This window comes from Pongo abelii, chromosome 10 (genome assembly GCF_028885655.2).
Source record: "Pongo abelii isolate AG06213 chromosome 10, NHGRI_mPonAbe1-v2.0_pri, whole genome shotgun sequence".
Taxonomy (NCBI): Eukaryota; Metazoa; Chordata; class Mammalia; order Primates; family Hominidae; genus Pongo; species Pongo abelii.
The window spans coordinates 12,229,602-12,247,823 of NC_071995.2; the positions used below are offsets into that span (position 1 = coordinate 12,229,602).

An 18,222-nucleotide genomic window follows, 5' to 3' on the forward strand; every position below is an offset into this window, starting at 1 on the left:
GCCCGCAATTTTTACTGCTCCATACTTTCTTCTTTAAATCCCAGAAATATGGACTTACTTTTAGTTCTTTCTCAAAACATGTCTCCTTTTTAAAACATGTGCTGTTCTCCCAGCCCAAAACCCCCATTCTCGTTGTTGGCATAGAAACTCCTTCAAGGCTCAGCTCAAATGTTACTTCCCCTGAGGAACTTCCCTAATTTCCCCTGGACTGACATGGGTATTCATACTTTATATGCCCTGGGAATATCTCATGTGCCTTCTCTACAGCACTTTTGTGTTGAATTGTAAGTTCCTGTTTCCCCAGACCAGACTGTAGCCTCTTTGAGGGCAGGAACCAATCCTCTGAGCTTGGTATCCCTTGCACATATGTGGCATAAAGGAATGGTTATAATCACAGAATTCTATTTTTTAAGATAGAAGGAAGCTCAAGAAATTAGCTGTATAGTTCCTGTCCTTGAGCCAATGAAATATTATCATCCTTATTTATTAATTGAGGCAACTGAAACATGCAGATGAAGCAACTTATTTAAGGTTGCAAAGTGAAGTGCACAGGCTTACGTGGGCAATGGGGACAGAGGCAGGGATGGGAGGGAGGGTGATCAGAACTAACATCCCAGTTTCCTTCTTACACAGTGCTCCTTCCACCTCGTGATGACACCTCTTACCAATCAATTGCCATTTACTGAAGAAATCCACCTTGAAAAAAGACAAGGAAAGATAAGCAACAAAAATATATACATTGCCCAAACTGACAAGCAAATTACTTTCTTTAAAATAATGACAGGCCAGACGCCGTGGCTCACGCCTGTAATCCCAGCACTTTGGGAGGCCGAGGCGGGCGGATCACGAGGTCAGGAGATCGAGACAATCCTGACTAACATGGTGAAAACCCCGTCTCTATTAAAAATACAAAAAATTAGCCGGGCGTGGTGGCGGGCGCCTGTAGTCCCAGCTGCTCCGGAGGCTGAGGCAGGAGAATGGCATGAACCTGGGAGGCGGAGCTTGCAGTAAGCCGAGATTGCACCGCTGCACTCCAGCCTGGGCGACAGAGCAAGACTCCATCTCAAAAAATAAATAAATAAATAAAATAAAATAAATAAATAAATAATAAGCCAGGCGTGGTGGTGCACACCTATAATCCCAGCCTGAGCTCAGAAGTTGGAGACCACCCTGGGCAACACAGTGAAACCCCGTCTCTACTAAAATACAAACACTTAACCAGGTGTGGTGGTGGGTACCTGCAGTCCCAGCTGCGAGGCTGAGGGATGAGAATCACTCCAGCCTGGATGACAGTGTGAGACCCTGTCTCCAAAATAATTAATTAAAATAAAATAATGACAATTGTTATCTGATATTTTTAACCTTAGTGTTGTTTCAAGCCAGGAGGGTAATCATCCTCTGAGAGTATAGAACCATTTATTCATTTGGAACTATGTCCCATACATAATTTCCTATTAAAACAAACTAACAAGCAAATGCTCCCATAGGCTGCCACAGTCAGTTCTTCCCTGTATTCATTCTCTCTCTCTCTCTTTCCTTGTTTTTAGAGGGAGATGGGGTTTCACTGTGTTGCCCAGGCTAGTCTCCAGTTCTAAGCTTCCCGAGTAGCTCAGACTATAGGTGCATGCCACCACACCTGGCTTGCTTGTATTGGCTTATTGCAATTTCTGGTGCATACACCAGTGGTGGCAAGTGAGCCAAATATTATCAGCATTCTGGCCGGCCAAAGTCATTTTCTTCCCTGCCTCAGCACAATCTCACATAGCCCACCGTTGTCTTGCCTATTCTTGACAGTTTGCAAGATCTGTGTCTTCTGTTTCTTTTTTATTTCACTCGGTGCCTTATCTATAATTATAACAGATACTCAAGAGATAACTTGTTGACTTGATAAAGAAAACAACAACTGCAGAATACTCAGTGACTTTTTACACTTTCTTACCAATTTCTCTCTTAGATATTGTTATTTGATAGCTCCTTCTCAATCTACTTATAGCCTGAATCTATATCAGAATTTATGCAGATGAGTTGCATTGAGAACACCCATTTTTAGACTACCTAATCCTGGTTTTTCAACCAGGTAGAGCCATTCAGCCAGCCCCAGTTTTGCTAGGTTAGCACAGTTAATAAGAACAAAAGCAAAACTGATTAATTGGATTGTGAATCCTAACCCTGGTTGACCAAAGGCAATAGACAGATGTTACTTTGTCCTTTTTAGAACCACCATGCAAATGATATAAATTTCCTTGATTCTGCCCTCTACTCTTCTCTATTTGAATATTTTCTCTCTGGGCAGTTTTATCCATTTAGCATCATCATAAGTAATATGCTAATAACTCCCAAATCTACAGTTCTAAAACCAACCTCTCCTAAGAGCTGAAGACCCCAATTTCTTAGGGCCTCCTACACAACCCCACATGGACAGTCTGATGCCACCTTAAAAATAAGATGTCTAAAATAAATTTTAGCATTTTACTCGAATCTATTTCTCTCACTGTTAAAGATATCACTATCTTTCCAAACATAATGGCCTAGAACTCCAGTCATAATTTCAACTCCTCTGTACTGTCCTCCCCCCACCGCATTGGGATAGCTCAGGTGGCTTCTCAATTCACAAGAAGTTCCCGTGCGGCCGTGACTATAATGCCTTCCTTTACTCATAAATCATGATTTTTATGGGGTCTGCCAAAAACAGTACCTCATTGCCAGGTCCAGTGACTAGTGCAATCGGTGGATATTTGGCCCCAGCCCATCAGTTCCTCTCTGGAAACCTTCAGACTTGCCCAGGAGAAGATCCCATTCTTCTTGAGTTCCTCAGCTAGAAGAACACACCTCCTGAACCAACTATGGCCATGATCCTCAAGCTTGGAGAGAGTCTCTACCACAGAGAAGAAAAAAGCCACATTCAGAAAGGGGATATGGAGGAAGAATGACACCTGGGGCCCTGATTCATTGTCCCTACCTGGCTGTATCTCTGTCTTTCCCAAAGTTAGGTTCATCATCTGACTTTGCAAATACATTTTCCTTTTTTTTCTCTATAATGAGCCATGTTGGGTTTTCATCATTTACAAAGTCCAAACTTAAAACTTTTCTTTTTTCACCCATGCTTCCCTTTGCCCTGACCAGATAGGAAAAGATTTAATCCGTTGCCAAATTCTGTGGCTTCTTCCTCATAGACATCCTCCATATGTGTCCCATCCACTTCACCTAGCCCAGGCCCTGGGTTACAGTAATGGCTTCCTTACCATATTCCCAAACTCTAATCTTGCATTCTCTAAACATCCTCCAATTGCCGTCAAAAAGCTTCTAAAAAGGGTGTGGTGGCACGCGCCTGTAGACCCAGCATCTCAGGAGGCTGATGTGGGAGGATCGCTTGAACCTGGGAGGATTGCTTGAACCCAGGGGGCAGAGGTTGCAGTAAGCCAAGATGGCTCCACAGCACTCCAGCCTGGACAACAGAGCAAGACTGTCTCCAAAAAAAAGCTTCTAAAAGACTGAGTGTGGCTGGGCACAGTGGCTCACACCTGTAATCCCAGCATTTTGGGAGGCCAAGGTGGGAGGACCACTTGAGGTCAGGAGTTCAAAACCAGCCTGGCCAACACAGTGAAATCCTGTCTCTACTAAAAATACAAAAATTAGTCGAGCACGGCGGCAGGTGCCTGTAGTCCCAGCTACATGGGACCCGGGAGGCTGAGGCAGGGGATTCGCTTGAATCCGGGAGAAGGAGGTTGCAGTGAGTTGAAATCGCACCACTGCACTCCAGCCTGGGTGACAGAGTGAGACTCTGTCTCAAAAAAAAAAAAAAAAAAAAAGACTGAATGTGTTAGCCTTCTCTTCAGTAGTCTTCAGTGGCTCCCTAGAACCCACAGAATAAAAATTAAACTCAAATGGACTCAAACATCCTATGATTTTGGCACTTTCTTTTTTTTTCCACTTTGTCTCTCAGTATATCCTTCAGGCAAACATGACCACTCACTTATCACTAAATATTTCCTGAACTTCCCTGTCTCTAAGCTTGCAATTTTCTCTCCATCTACCAGAATACAAATCCTAACCATTCTTAAAATGCCACTTCTTTTTTTAAATGTTTGTTTTGTTTGTTGTTTTTGAGACAGAGTCTCATTCTGTTGCCCAAGCTGAAGTGCAGTGGCACGATCTCAGCTGACTGCAACCTTCTCCTCCCAGGTCCAAGGAATCCTCCCACCTCAGCCTCCCGAGTAGCTGGGGTCACAGGTGCACCGCACCCAGCTAATTTTTGTATTTTTAGTAGAGACAGGGTTTCGCCATGTTGCTCAGGCTGGTCTGGAACTCCTGGCCTCAAGTGATTAACCCACCTCAGCCTCCCAAAGTGCTGGGATTACAGGCATGAGCCACCATGCCTGGCCATATGCCGCCTTCTTTATGAAACCTAAAACCTCCCAAACATCAGCAAACTACATTTTCTTTGCTTCTAGAGCACTTGATACCTCTACTTTGCTTTATACTACAGTTATTTTAATATGTCTTATTTTCCTTTTAGGCTATAAAATTTCTGGAGGACAGAAACTCTTCTATGTTAACCATTAGTACCAAACATTAATAAGTTTTCACGAAATTGATTTGACATGTATATTTGGAAAGAGGGTTTGTTTCTCCTCTTATTTCTTCAAACTTTAATTCAGTGTTGGAATTAATGCTTCCAGTGGAATCTATGAGACATTTATTATGAAAATCTAGGTAATTGCATCATTTTTTATCCTACCAGTCTCATGGATTTCCTCTGTAAGAGGAGTCCCAGTTCAAAATAAATTCTTGGAGAAAATTGAATGCCTGATTCTGTCCCATTAAGAAAACACGTCTTCCAGCCTCTCTCCCTTTCTTCTTTCCTTCTTTCCTGTCTTTTTTTTTTTTCCTTTTTTCTTTCTTTCTTCTAAGAGATAATCAAAATGCAAGCTATGGGCTGGACGCGGTGGCTCATGCCTGTAATCCCAGCACTTTGGGAGGCCGAGGTGGGCAGATCACGAGGTCAGGAGATCGAGACCATCCTGGCTAACATGGTGAAACCCCGTCTCTACTAAAAATACAAAAAATTAGCCGGGCATGTTGGCGGGTGCCTGTAGTCCCAGCTACGTGGGAGGCTGAGGCAGGAGAATGGCGTCAACCCGGGAGGCAGAGCTTGCAGTGAGCCGAGATCGCGCCACTGCACTCCAGCCTGGGCGACAGAGCCAGACTCCATCTCAAAAAAAAAAAAAAAAAAAAAAAAAAGCAAGCTATGGCTTAGGTATAATTGTAGGTGCCAAACTAAAGTCAACTTTTATTTGTGACTCTTTTGCCATTTTGCCAAGTCAGCAGTTCATCTTCTCTCTGATCTATGAAGACTGCACCTGAACTAGTTTGAGTCATGTTATTTGTATGACATAAAAATGGGGCATCTGATAACATCTGCTCCCTTTCTCTGATCCAAATCACAAATAGAGTTCCTCTCCCTTCCCTTAGTCACCAGCTTTTGAAGATTTACAATCTGTGATAGTAAAAAGAAATAGATTTTGAACTCTAAGCAGTCCAGTTAAAGTAAGGAAGCCACAAAAGAAGGAAACAGAGTGAACCCTTAATAATAAGGACTTTTCTGTGTGCAGGAATGAGCTATGGAAGATGGGAGAGAAGATTGAGGGTGGATGACTAAGAGCAATGAAAGCTTACAAAGAAACCCAAGAAAGCGAAATATTTGCTTACGAATAAACAGGAAGGGAAGAAATAGCTTTCTGCCTTTCTTGTAGTAGATACCCAATAGCCATTTATTTAAGAATTTGGACAGTCCTTAAAAGATAGGACTTGCATTCTTAGAATTGAGAATCAATAAGAAAAACTATTCCTTTGAGAGAATCATGGTAATTTTAAGGCTATGGGATGACTTATATAAATGGTTTGACCAGAACTTAGTTAAGCCCCTATCCGCATACAATTCTACATAAACTGAGTTTTAGAGAGTCTTTGGTTCCAGGCATTTATAGCCTGAAACTATATCAAAATTTTTGCAGATAAGTTGCATTGAAAACAGTTGCTTTTAGACAACTTTATCCTGGTTTTTCCACCAAGTAGAGCCATTCAGCCAGCCTAATTTTGCTAGGTTCCACAGTTACTAGGACCTGAAACAAACCTGATCAACTGGATTCCGAGTCCTCAACCTGGTTGGCCAAGGGCACTAGACAGATGTTACCGATACAGAGTCAAATAATATATAGGCAACTGATCTGATACGGAACCAAAGAGTTGGGATATGGGAGTGAAAATTGCATCAGATTTCTGCTCAGAACAACCTGAGTTTGAATCTTGGCTCCCTTGTGTAGACTTTGAGCATATCACTCAATTTCTCTTGTTCAGTTTCCTGTGGCTGTGAATGAAAAACTCCATTTCTCTCAGATTCAGCTTCCTGTGAAAAATTGGAATATAAAGTTGTGAGGATTAAATAAGACAATGTATATGAAGGTAACTTAGAGTCTGCAAAGTGTTATGTAAATGTAAGGTATTATGAATTTTTGGTTATGGACTTGTTAACAAAGTGATGTGTTTACATTATGCTTAAGCAAAGGGTTTCTATTATTAGATTTGAGAGCAGGAGAATTATGTACAATATATATATAGAGAGAATGACCCATCCACTAATTCAATGCTAATTCAAATGTTTATTGGCAGCATAGTATACTATGTGCCAGGAGTGTTTTCAGTGTTGGAGATACAGCAGATAAAACAAAAAGATTATAATACCTGTCCTCAGGGACAGCATACAGATAAACAATGAACTAGTAAAAACAAAGAGGGCTGGCTGGGCACAGTGGTTCATGCCTGTAATCCCAGCACTTTGGGAGGCTGAGGCAGGCAGATCATCTGAGGTTGGGAGTTCAAGACCAGCCTGACCAACATGGAGAAACCCAGTCTCTACTAATAATACAAAAATTAGCTGGACGTGGTGGTGCGTGCCTGTAATCCCAGCTACTCAGGAGGCTGAGGCACAAGAATCACTTGAACCCGGGAGGCGGAGGTTGCAGTGAGCTGAGATTGCACCATTGCACTCCAGCCTGGGCAACAAGAGCAAAATTCCATCTCAAAAAAACAAAAACAAAACAAAGAGGGCTGCAAAAAGTCACTTAGGTCAAATTTGGGATTATATCATTGTGGAGTTCATGCAGGATGATATTTTTCAGTTGCTGATGTCACAAAAAAAGTGAAACAAACTATATATATACACAACTAATAGACGCTAAACTGATAAAAAAAAAATCTCAGATTATCAGGAGGGAGTCACTTCTAAAGTCCTCCCCACCTCCAATCACTACTCCCCTGCTCAACCTACTCCCACAAGAATTTTGACTAGTTAAGAACTGGATCGAGGCTGGACAGAAGATGGGAACCCCTGCTTTATATCTGGGGTTAATGTCCATCATATGATAGAATGTGTCTTGGAGAAAAGTAGCCTAGGGAAGGGAAATAGGCCTCCCTTCCCTTTCCGGGTGATGGGCATAAAAGACGGTGGGAAGGTGGCATCTAAGCCTGAAGGTGAGGGAGCCGTCCACATGCAGATCTGGGGGAATCCCATGCCCACCAAGAGGAACAAAGAGTAGATGGTCCTGAGCTGAGAGCACATCTAGTCTGCATGGGAGACAGCAAGGGGGTCAAGGAGGCCACGGAGGAATAAAGGGCGGGGTGGTGGTGGCAGGAAAAGGTTAATAAAAAAGAAGAGCAGAGGTATGGGGTGGGGAGAGCCACGAAAGACACTGAACGTCATGTTGTAGGACTTTCTCCTTGGTTCAGCTGAAAGCCAGGTTCTTGTCACAAGGCCATGACAGATTCGGTTCGCATACAATTTGAATGGCGAGAAAAATGGAATATATTGGGCAAAAAAGAAAAAAAAGGAGTGGGGCGGAAACAGGAACTCTCAGCCGAGCGAGAGTCTTGTTAGCCGCTTTTTCTGCCTCACAGATTGAATCCCAGGTACCATCCCGGACCAGGAAGGGCCAGGCTCCTCCCACCTGCAAATGGCGGGAACCTCCCGAGGCTCCACCCCAGTGCGCATTCCTCCCAGTGCGCAGACAGGTCGGAGGTTCTGCAGGGAGCCCTTCCCACCTGGCTATCTCTGTTACTCTGGGTGAATTGGGGAGCTGTCGAAAGACGTTGAGCAGAAGAGTAACATGATCTGAATGCTCTCCAGGATTACTCGGGCCACTGTGTTGAGAACAGACTGCAAGGAGCAAGCACAGAGCAGAAAGCCCAGTGAAAAGCCATAGAAATAATCCAGGGTAGAGGTAGGGACCTGGCTCAGGATGAGAGTGGTGTTCATGGGAAGCGGTTGGATTTGGTATGTGGTTTGCAGGTAAAACCAATACGATTTGCTGACAAATTGGATGTGCGGTGTAAGAGAGGGAGGTATATAGATAGATTCCAAGCTTTTCAGCCTGAACAGCTGGAAGGGTCAATTGGCGTTGACTGAAACAAAGGTGAGCAGGAATTGGCTTGAGTGGGATTAGCTTGAGAAGTCAAGAATCATTTTTCCACTTCCTTCTATTGTGGTAAGTGAGGGAGTCAGGATTTAATGAGCAAAGAAGGAGAAAGAATTTAGCCAATTGGAATCAAAATGGCATTCCAAGAATAGGTGAGAACATAGATGCAAAATATGAGGGTGAATGATAGGCCCACCTAGTGAGTTTGCTGGAACAGGTTAGAGCAGATGGCTGAGTTGAGGAGTAGGGAGGAGAAGGCAGGAAGTTGAGGGAGCACAAGATGAAGACTTGTATCTTGCTGTTTTAAGATTCCATCACTGAGGCCACAGGAGCAGGCAGGAGGTTAAAAACAGGTGGTAGACAATATCCTGTTGGTTGTAGTCTTGAGATGTGTGAGTGAAGAGCAAGGTAAAAATTTCAACAAAGACAACAAAGGTAAAAAGAAAATATCAGTCTATGGCATATAGATCGGGAGAAATCTTAAGAAAAAAAGGCTGGATTTAGAATATATCACCCTCGGGCAGGGCGCGGAGACTCACGCCTGTAATCCCAGCACTTTGGGAGGCGGAGGCAGGTGGATCACCTGAGGTCAGGAGCTCGAGACCAGCCTGACCAACATGGTGAAACCCCGTCTCTACTAAAAATACAAAAAGTAGCCGGACGTGGTGGCAGGTGCCTGTAATCTCAGCTACTCAGGAGGCTGAGGCAGGAGAATCACTAGAACCCAGGAGGCAGAGGCTGCAGTGAGCTAAGATCACGCCATTGCATTCCAGCCTGGGGAACAGCGTGAGACTCCGTCTAAAAAAAAAAAAAAAAAGAAAAAGAAAAAGAATATATCATCCTCATGGCAGGAAGAGTAAAATATATTTTTAGGTGACCTTCCATTTGACTTACTCTCCGTCCAGTCTATTAACTTCTGTGGGTTCCACCTCCAAAGTATTTCTTGGATCTGCCCACTTCTATTGGTTTCCACTGCTAATAATCTGTTCTAGGTTACTAAGATCTCTTCTCTTTACTATTGCAACTGCTTTCTAAATGTCCCTCCACTTCTGCTCTTGTCTTCTTCTAATTTATTTCCCATATATGTATAAGAAAGAACATATTAAAATGTCTATCAAACATTTTCAGATATCTGGGATATTCTTTTTAAAGTTCAATGACTCCCCATTTCACTTAGAATAAATTATAATAATAACAGCACACTTGTGGCACATACTGTGTGTCAGGCACTATACTAAGAGCATTACACAGATTGATGTATATAATATTTAATTCTATGAGGCAGGTGCTGTTATCATAATTTATATCTATCAAATGAGGAAACTGAGGCACTGGGAGGTGATTCATTCAGGAAGTCTATCTTAACCTGGATTTCCTAGAAAACAGAGCCCCACTAAACATATATGTGCCACTCCCCTCTTGGAGATTGCAATCTCAGAAAAGCAGGAGTGAGTCAGGCAAAGAAGGACCACCATTTTCAAGAAAAGCCCATGGCATGGCATCAAGCACAACTGATTGCTTGGTCTTGCATCACCGTTGCTATCCTGGTCACTCCATCTGGGTAGAGGCGAAGAATTTATTCATTGGCATCTCTCACTCTTTGGTCAGAGGTTTACCCCATGGGGCATTAGCTCCCTTGCACTTGTGCCCACAGGCAGATCTTTGCCCCAACAGGAATGCACCGAGGCAAAAGATGACAAGTGTGACGGGACACAAGGCAAGGGATTACCAGGTTGGTCCACACAAAGCCCATCGGAACCCAGGCAGAGCTGCCTGCCACACTGACCACTGGAGCAGAGCAAGTACCTAAAGACCCTCAGGACTCATGAGGCCAGAGAACCTGAAGTAGTGCACAACAAGTGGCTGACACATACAGGCAGTGGGGAATCAAGCTGGGGTACAAACTCTGGCAGCCTGGCCTCAAAGCCCACACATTTAAAATTTCCCTGATGTGCCGCCTTGCAGAATAAGACCCAAATCCTGTCCCATGCCCTACAGCGTCCTGTATGTTCGGGCCCCTGCCATCTGTCCAACTCCATCTTGCACCTTCTTTTTCTTACTTACAAAGCTTCAGGAACTTGTTCTTTCAGTTCCTAAACTCCACTCCATCCTTTCCTGCCACAGGACCTTAATGCATGAGTCCTCTGTGTGGATGCTTTTTCTTCCTCTTTTGCATGGCAAACACTTTCTTATCTTTTAGTCACAGTTTAAGTGTTGCCTTCTCAGAGAGAACTTCCTGACCTCTCTGTAAAAGAGGACTTCCCCGCTTGTAATTCTTCTCTTCCACTCCATGTGTGTTTCTTTCACAATACTGATCACAGCTTGAAGTAATTTTATTAATTTCTTTGATAACTTCTTTTTTGTTTCTGTCTCCATGAGAATGTAAGCCTGTGGAGGCAAGGACAATGTCTATCTTCCTCACCATTATAGCCTCAGCATGGAGCTCAGTGCCTGACCCAAGGAGATGCTCAATGAGTAGTTGTAGGATGAAAGAATAAAGTGCTCTTATATGAGAAATAGATTTTTTTTTTTTTGAGACAGAGTCTCACTCTGTTGCCCAGACTGGAGTGCAACAGTGCAATCTCGGCTCACTGCAACCTCCACCTTCTGGGTTCAAGCAATTCTCCCGCTTCAGCCTCCCGAGTAGCTGGAACTACAGGCACTCGCCATCACGCCCGGCTAAGTTTTGTATTTTTAGTAGAGACGGGGTTTCACCATGTTGGCCAGGCTGGTCTTGAACTCCTGACCTCAGGTGATCCACCCGCCTCAGCCTCCCGAAGTGCTGGGATTACAGGCGTGAGTCACCACGCAAATTTTAAAGTGGTATTGTCCACATCAGTGTTTGAGGTAGAAACACTGTGGAGTACTGAATGGACAAATGAATGATGCTAACAGGTGAAGGAAGGTAACAGACTGGAAGGAAATTAGATGAATGGCCTGGCTCTCTCAAGTTTTCTTCCAGCTCTATGAGTCCTTGAACTATGGAGGATATCTTTAAGGAAGTGCAAAGGAAACAGGAAGGAAGCAAAAGTAGGAATTCCTTAGGAAGTTCAGAAGAGGAAAGCTGGAGAATCTGGCCCATTGTATGACAAACAGGAAGTTATTTAAAGCAGGGTTTTGAAACTGTGAACCTCTAAATGGCTTACAAAAATCCAAGAGCACTCATAAAATTGTATACAAAACATGTCTCCATATCTGCATGTGCAATTTTCTAGGCAATAGTTTCTATCGTATTTGAAAAGGAACTTATAACTTTTACATAGTTAGGAAACACTAAGTGATTGCAGAAACAGATGAGTCTACAGATAATCTAGACTTACTTCCTCAGTTTTCAAATGAAGACATCAAGGCCCAAAGATGTTATGGAACCTGCTAAAATGCAAACACAATCAGTTAGGTGACAAGAGGGCCCAAGACTCAGGTCTCTCGATTCCCCTTCTAGTGTTCTTTGCTGTGCCACAATACCTTCCTGAAATTCAGTTATAAAATACTGTGTGAAGAAAAAAGAAATGTTTAATATCTTGGAAAATAGAAGAGAAAATCTAAACTGATAACATAGGTAAATGCAATAGAATCTCAAGGCTAAAGGAGCCTCAAAAGTTCCATTGAACAGTTCCCTGACTTCAGGCAAAAACCCTGTAAACATCCTGGAATGATTATTTTTCAAGATGGTTAAGGAATATGAAAGAAAGAGTCAAAATAATTATTCAGCACTTAACTTAGAAACAAAATACTAGATTATCTTTATTCATAAACATAAGCACGAATATAGTTGTCTCTTGCTATCCAAGGGGGATTGCTTCCAGGGCACCCACTGATACCAAAATCCACACGCGCTCAAGTCCCTTAAATAAAATGGCGTAGTACTTGCACACAACCTCCACACATCCTCTTGTTTACTTTAAATCATCTCTAGATTCTTTATAATGCCTAATACAAAATCTACACATCACTTCATTTGCATGGATTCAATGTAGTACTTGGCATACAGCAAATTCAAGTTTGCTTTTTGAAACTTTGTGGAATATATTTTTCCAAATATTTTCAATTTCTTGGTTGGCTGAATCCACAGAAGCAGAACCCACTCATATGGAGGGCCAACTGTATATATCAAAGTTGCCCACAAGAAAGAATTTAAAAATAAAGGCATAAACTGACAACCTATCAAAATCCAATGCTCAATTATGATGCAAAACCAAAACAGAAACATGGTATGTTTTTTAATAACTGCTGAGATAACAAAGTGTGGTGAACATTTGATTATCTCTCCCAATGTGAGTTTAAGGACAAATTAAGTAAATTAATTGCACAATCTATAGTCCTTAACTTAGGCAATTAGTCAACGTTTGTTCAGAGAACATCAGACTGTTAGGATATCTGGTTAAATTTCTTGCAACCACCACTAATTTCTGGGCTTGGACAAGTCACTTTCTCTAGTTCTCAGTTTCCTCCATCTTCACAGTGGAAAAAGCTTAATCTTGGACAAGCGTTTTTCAAACTTGTTTTGTCTTTTTTGTTTATTTAATTCAATTTTTTGTTGTTGTTACCACCTACACAGTAAGACATATATTTTCTATTATCTGCATCCATAAACATATATGCCCATAACTGAAACAAAAGTTTTGCAAGACAATATTGATACTCAGTATATTCAGTGCACTCTGGTATTTTCTATTCTATGAGATTATGTCCTGTTTTTTAAAAAATATAGGTTATTACTCATTACATTGATTTAATAACCTATGCATGGGTCACAATCTACAGGTTAGAAAACATGAATATCACTTGTAGTTTTCATATTCTACCAATAAACTCTCTGCAAGAACCACAAGTCAATAGTACAATCAATTTACTTGAATTTCTATTTTCTCCCTTCCTATGCCAGAGGTGATAATGGGCGGTGATAAAGAATTACAAGTAGAGAAAGGGAAAATAAGTGCTTTGAGCATCCATCAAAGAAAATTCTGCCAGTAAGTAATTTAACATTAACCAGAGAGAATGACAGGACATCCACAACTGGAAAGACAGGACATCCAGAGTTGGAAAGTTTTCACTGACTTTTTTTTTTTAACCTGCCTATGAACTGTTCGAGTTTTGAGAGTTTCCCAAGAAAATGTTTGAGAGAAGGTGGGGATGGAAAGAAGGAGAGAAGGAGAGGGAAGGGGGAGAAAAGGAAAGGAGGAAAAAGAGGTGAACGTTCAAGTGTTTGTGGGTGGTGTTGACCCCCTACACTAGCGCAAGCCTCAGTCCATGCAAAAACCCCCTCTACCCATGTGAGACAGAACCTTCTGGGCCGTGTCAGCATCCTGCACTGCCAGAACACTTCCTATAAATCAAAACTTGACCGTTACAGGTCTACTGAAGATTCTTCAGTGCCTTCTCAGCCTCTACATGGTAAAGTGCAAACTCTTCAGCACGGCACACCAACCATTCGTGATCTGGTGGCATTTTTCCCTTTTCCGCAAAACCATCCACAACCACAATGGTACACACATTGTCACTAGTTGCATAGAGTCCTTAAAGTTCTCCAAACACCCCTTCCCATACTGCTTTGATTTTGTTTCCACTCTTCTCTCAACAGTTTAATAGAAGCATATTCTTTACTTCCTAGCTGTTTTCTTGTATTTCCTGTTAAGACAGCACATCTAAAATGACTTCAGTTCCCAAAGGCTCTGGAATCATGTTTTGTTTTTTCTCCCTATTTTGGGGTTTCACTGGGCTCACCTCTATTCATTTGCTTGTCTTTTCTTTCTTTTTTTTTTTTTTTAGATGGAGTCTCGCTCTGTCTCCCAGGCTGGAGTGCAGTGGTGCGATCTCGGCTCACTGCAACCTCTGCCTCACTGCAACCTCTGCCTCCCAGGTTCAAGAATACCCTCCACTCTGCCTCCCTCTTCTAGTCCTTCAATTCGCAGCACATGTATCCGTTTTCTTTCATTCCCACCTGGTCCGTGCTCTTCCAACACTGTGCTCACCCCAATCACAGATGTTGATGCCAAGTACTGCAACACATCGTATCTGCTCATCTTCCCCACTTGACCCTGAGTTCCTTGAGCACAGGGATGGTGTCCATCCTGTTCAAGGTGAACCGTGTCCAACACACTGTAGGAATCCCATGGAATCCCATAAGTATTTGTTAGCTGAGTATTGAAGGACTCTCCTATATTCTACCTGTCCTAGCTGCTGTCCTAGCTACCTATGCCTGGAAGCTCTGAACCTCAGCTATGATGGTTGGCAGTCAAGTGTGATCAGATTAAGCAGATAATCTCTAGTCTTCTGACAAAACTTTAGCAAAAACTTCACATAAAAAGTAAAGTATGATTCTTTACCCATTAAAAAAAATGATAATGATTAAGCAGAATGGGAACATTGGCAGCCAATCAAGAGAATGTTATCTTCCTAAATGGCCCTTCCAAAACAACTTGAAATTAAAAGTGGAAAAAAAAACTCAGAAAACAGAAAACCACAATGGAGGGTGAACAGATTTTAACAAATTTCATATTTGGACTATATCCCTTTTATTAGTGGAAAACAGAGGTAAATGTGGCTAATTGTAAAAATCATGTGTGTGAAGGAAGGCAAAGCACCTCTGAAACTCAAAGATACATTCCTACCTTGATTAGTAAAAGAGTAGAATTTCACTCAAACAATAAATCACTGGTGTGAGGAGCAAGTCACATGGGCTCATATAGTTCATTTTTTTTAAATATTAGAAATAAAACAAGAAACAGTTAATTAAATCTAACAAGGGATAATGATAAGAGGACGAAAGATAATGAATGTTATCCCAAAGAAAGGAAAAAATGAAATATTGCATTTTAGAAAATGAACACAGGCTGGGTGTGGTCGTTCATACCGGTAATCCCAACATTTTGGGAGGCTGAGGCAGGTGGATCACCTAAGGTCCGCAGTTTGAGACCATCTTGGCCAACATGGTGAAACCCCATCTCTACCAAAAAAATACAAAAATTACCCGGGTGTGGTGGTGCACACCTGTAGTCCCAGCTGCTCGGGAGGCTGAGGTGGGAGAATCGCTTGAGAAGACTAGAGATTATCTACTTGAACCCGGGAAGCAGAGGTTTCAGTGAGCTGAGATGGCACAACTGCATGCCAGCCTGGGAGACAGAGCGGGACTCCATCAAAAAAAAGAAATGAACAGAGGCGAACGCAATGGAACCCCAAAATAAGGAGAAAAAACAAAACATGATTCCAGATCCTTTGGGAATTGAAGTCATTTTAGATGTGCTGTCTTAACAGGAAATACAAGTGGACAGCTAGGAAGTAAAGAATATGCTTCTATTAAACTGTTGATAAAAAGCAGATGACAGAATATAAAGAACTAGGGACATGGTTTAAATCTCCTTGTCTCTATGACATACAGGATATCTCAATTAGATAATGATTTCTTTTCATTTCCTGAAGAACAAAGGGGCTGAATAAAGTAAATGTATTTGTTGGTTATCGGAAAGAATAAAGAAGCCTGCTTCCAAATGCATTTCCCAGTGAATCCAATTCTGGTCCTTGGTAAACTCTTTGAAGAAAATGTCTATGAGCACATGAAGAAATGCAACCAGTAAAATAACATGAATTCTTGAGAGCAATTCAAGTTAATGATGGGATTACATTTTCTTCACTGCCAGGATTTTGTCCTAAAAATTACTGATGGTTATATATTGGTGGAGAAACTGTAAGTGATTTTTACAAGTTTTATGCTTATGTTTGTATCATCAAAAGTTTCTACAATGAACATGTATTACTATTGGAATAAAAAAAATCCCCTTCCTCTCCTTTTCTACCAAAAAGAAAAATTCTGATAGGACAACATCTAAAACTTTGGTTCATTTGATCTTTTGTGGCAGAAATTTGAAAAATGTGATCCTGTCATTCAAATGACTACTAAGATGATCTCTGAGAAATTAGACTATTCTGAAGAGCATCAAATCCAGGCTCTTAAAAGTGGAAATTGGAGGACATAGTTCCAGTGATAGTAGGGGCTTTAATAACCCCTTCAGCCTGGGCAGAGGTGAACTTTGTGGTAGTGTTGCTATTATTTGACAGTAAGTAAGCAAGCATGGTTAGGAGATTTTTATTTTAGTGACTTAGTCATCACCAAGTTCTTGATCAAAAAAACAGAAACTAAATCAGCTGGCTCAGAGTTTTTGAAAGCAAGTTTATTTTTAAGGACACCAGAACCATGAAAACATGATTCAGTCCAGCCTGTGGGAGCTGCAGACGGGAACTGGTGAGCTGTTGGGTTGGGGTCCACGCTTCCTAAGTCCTGGCAGATTCATGGCCTCTTTCCTTTGCTCTTTTCTTAAATCTGCCCCATTCTCATCTCAGCAGACCAGATCCCTTCACTTATTCAAAATTTCTGCTGTCTTGTGATTTTGCCCTGCACGTGGCTTTTGCTAGGCCATAAAACTGCCCCCAGGCATGATGCTACGTGACAGATAGGCTCCTGGCAGCTAGCACAAACTTTCAGAGAGCCAGTTCCACATTGAAAAGAAAAGATGTTGATTGTCTCAGTGTGGGTGAGGTGTACATCCCTGTGTAGATCTGCCATGGCAGAGAAACTAGGATACATTTTATCAATGACCACTTTGGCTCAGCCCTTCAACAAAGGTTTACTGGGGCTAAGTTCCAGAGAAGGGGACTTTGTGCCAAGTATCCAAAATATATTTATTACCTTTGAATAAGCATCTTTGGATGAATCTGCACTCCTCCTCCCTGTCCACAGTCTCATTCCTACAGCAGCCTGCCCCTTCCTGGCTGAGACAGAAAGCAGCTAACTCATACTAAAGTACTTATGAATGACCAAGTGACTTTAGAGCAAATAATTCATCTTCTCAGGGATTGATTACATTTAATTTTCTCTAAAAAGACAGAATTTTGATTGTTATTTAGTACTACCTTCTAGTATAGAAAATGTTTTCTACTGTAACTTTGTAACTCCCAAAACCAAAAGTTGAAGATCACCTCTCCAGGGCTATTTGCATTTTTAAAGCGAATTCTAAATAATAATGATAGTTAACATTAATTTAGTGTTTATTATATGTCAGACACTCTTCTAAGAACTTAACACATAATAATTTCTTTAATTCTTACAACAACCCAAGCAACAGAGTGTGTTAATTAGGATAATATTAACTTCGGTAACAAATAAATACTGAAAATATATACCTTAAACAAAATCAAAGTTTACTTCTTGCTTACATCACAGGCCAGGATGGGTGTTCCTCCATCTGGGTCTGTGGGTGGCTTTCGTCCATTTGGAGATTCAGGAATCGAGGTGTTTTTTTGTTTTTCCTGTGACTCTGCCATCTCCTAAACCTCACTTTCACCTGATGTCAGCCAGGGAAGGAAAACGAAAGTGTGGAGAAGTTACCCACATCTTAAAGAGACTGGCCTAGAAGTAACACACTTCAAGTCCACTCTGTTGGTGAGAACTAGTCTCCGGGCACCAGCTGGTTGCAAGGGGGTGAGAAATGTACTCTCTGATGGACAGCCAGTTCTCAGAAAAATTAGTTTTTTATCAATCTGGATTGCACAATCTTTTCACATTTTAACATCTCTTCAATAGGAATGTATTGTTCAATCAATGGCAAGTTTATTATTCAAGGTAAACTCAATTTTCGTTGGCAGCATTTTTCCTTTTTGGTAGTACATACACAGCGTGTGCTTTACAATCAATGGACTCTTAGGCTAGATGAAATTTGGTTTATAATACGGAAGAGGAAGGAGAAATTTTGCCTCT

At 41.6% G+C, this 18,222-nt stretch overlaps 1 long non-coding RNA gene across 1 annotated transcript; it reads right to left on the reverse strand.

Moving 5' to 3' along the window:
* Positions 1–284: 284 nt before the first annotated feature.
* On the reverse strand, positions 285–18,222 carry LOC129049058 (uncharacterized). Its single transcript, XR_008511826.2, has 6 exons — positions 17,682–18,222; positions 17,155–17,237; positions 11,792–11,843; positions 6,294–6,406; positions 2,696–2,875; positions 285–696 (listed from the first exon to the last, which is right to left on the reverse strand). It is a non-coding gene; the product is annotated as an uncharacterized LOC129049058 (long non-coding RNA).